Raw genomic sequence first — 2,500 nt, 5'->3', positions numbered from 1 at the left:
ATCGCATCGATTTCATCGAGCAACCGATGGACGCTGCCGCGTTCGTTCGTAAATGAATGTTATACATACTCACGGATAGCCTGAGGCGAATGATCGCAAACGACGACGCGTCGATTTTGCGGCCATCGTTGCTCGCGCGACTAACGACGACCAGCCGAGAAGGCTGTAGTTTATCGCATCGATTTCATCGAGCAACCGATGGGCGCTGCCGCGTTCGTTCGTATATGAATATTATACATACTCACGGATAGCCAGAGGCGAATAATCGCAAACGACGACGCGTCGATTTTGCGGCCATCGTTGCTCGCGCGACTAACGACGACCAGCCGAGACGGCTGTAGTTTATCGCATCGATTTCATCGAGCAACCGGTGGACGCTGCCGCGTTCGTTCGTAAATGAATAATATACATACTCATGGCTAACTTGAGGCGAATAATCGCAAACGACGACGCGTCGATTTTGCGGCCATCGTTGCTCGCGCGACTAACGACGACCAGCCGAAACGGCTGTAGTTTATCGCATCGATTTCATCGAGCAACCGATGGACGCTGCCGCGTTCGTTCGTAAATGAATAATATACATACTCATGGCTAACTTGAGGCGAATAATCGCAAACGACGACGCGTCGATTTTGCGGCCATCGTTGCTCGCGCGACTAACGACGACCAGCCGAAACGGCTGTAGTTTATCGCATCGATTTCATCGAGCAACCGATGGACGCTGCCGCGTTCGTTCGTAAATGAATAATATACATACTCATGGCTAACTTGAGGCGAATAATCGCAAACGACGACGCGTCGATTTTGCGGCCATCGTTGCTCGCGCGACTAACGACGACCAGCCGAAACGGCTGTAGTTTATCGCATCGATTTCATCGAGCAACCGATGGACGCTGCCGCGTTCGTTCGTAAATGAATAATATACATACTCATGGCTAACTTGAGGCGAATAATCGCAAACGACGACGCGTCGATTTTGCGGCCATCGTTGCTCGCGCGACTAACGACGACCAGCCGAAACGGCTGTAGTTTATCGCATCGATTTCATCGAGCAACCGATGGACGCTGCCGCGTTCGTTCGTAAATGAATGTTATACATACTCATGGCTAACTTGAGGCGAATAATCGCAAACGACGACGCGTCGATTTTGCGGCCATCGTTGCTCGCGCGACTAACGACGACCAGCCGAGACGGCTGTAGTTTATCGCATCGATTTCATCGAGCAACCGATGGACGCTGCCGCGTTCGTTCGTAAATGAATAATATACATACTCATGGCTAACGTGAGGCGAATAATCGCAAACGACGACGCGTCGATTGTGCGGCCATCCGTTGCTCGCGCGACTAACGACGACCAGCCGAGAAGGCTGTAGTTTATCGCATCGATTTCATCGAGCAACCGATGGGCGCTGCCGCGTGCGTTCGCCCGATTGCGCGTGAAGTTACTGTTCGGAACCAAGAATATACGGGTGTATTATACCCGTTTGGTCGCAGCCACGCGCAAAGGCTTTTGAATGTACTGTACGCCCGGCCGTCGAACGATGGTTTTCCGTCATTCAGGAAACAAAAAGAAACTTTTGTCGTCGATATGGCGCGTTCAATCCTCCGTCGATACGCTGGTCGGAGGTGCGAACATCGAATATTTTTAAAGCAAAGAACAAGGAGCATTTTTAAATACAAAGAGAAAAATTGTAAATTGTATATGATTACCCTGAACGGTGGATCACTTGGCTCGTGGGTCGATGAAGAACGCAGCTAATTGCGCGTCAACGTGTGAACTGCAGGACACATGAACATCGACATTTCGAACGCACATTGCGGTCCACGGATAAAATTCCTGGACCACGCCTGGCTGAGGGTCGTTCACTTGTCCTAAAACTGCTTGCGTTGTTCTCAGATTCCCTAACCCCGCCGTCGTTTACCTCTCCTTTCGGGGAGATGGCGAAGAACGTTTCGGAGCCGGGTCGATGAAGAGAAAGGTATCAACGTACGAGCGAGAATTTGGGTATTTCGTTGGCGTTTGTCGCTGGACGTACGAAAAAGAATAAATATTATATATTATTGGCAAGTTTGCGCACCCCTTGCGTGGTGAGGCAGAGATCAGTCTGGACTCGCGCGAGTGTTTTACGGCGTCGTGCGTCGTGTTGTCTGGAGTATCATCACGACCGCCCGTTAAAGCACCGCTCCTACGATTTCTGACTTTGACGGCACTAAAAACCACCGTGGGGCGCAAATCGCGTTTCGTACAAATCTAATGATTACCGGCGCTCCCGACGTTGCCCGAAGTTAATAATTTATGCAAAGGAAAGAGAAAATAAAGCGTATACTAGTTTTGGAGCATAACAAAAAGGACACTGGAAAGAAATTTGACCAAACACTGATAATTATGATATGTAATATATGCCCTACCACGTGAAATTTGTGGTATCCGTCGGTCGTCGTCTTCCTCTCTGTTCGTTCGTACAGCCCCAGGGAAAAATGATAATTTATCAAACGAAT

General features: G+C 49.6%; 1 non-coding gene across 1 annotated transcript; it reads left to right on the top strand.

The window, feature by feature from the left end:
- The first annotated feature begins 1,708 nt into the window (after nucleotides 1-1,708).
- On the top strand, nucleotides 1,709-1,863 carry LOC143350908 (5.8S ribosomal RNA). The gene has a single exon (XR_013081339.1). It is a non-coding gene; the product is annotated as a 5.8S ribosomal RNA (ribosomal RNA).
- The last annotated feature ends 637 nt before the right edge of the window (nucleotides 1,864-2,500 follow it).

Source organism: Colletes latitarsis, unplaced genomic scaffold (genome assembly GCF_051014445.1).
Source record: "Colletes latitarsis isolate SP2378_abdomen unplaced genomic scaffold, iyColLati1 scaffold0045, whole genome shotgun sequence".
Taxonomy (NCBI): Eukaryota; Metazoa; Arthropoda; class Insecta; order Hymenoptera; family Colletidae; genus Colletes; species Colletes latitarsis.
Note: the sequence above shows the minus strand (reverse complement) of the source record. Positions and strands in the feature narration are given on the sequence as shown.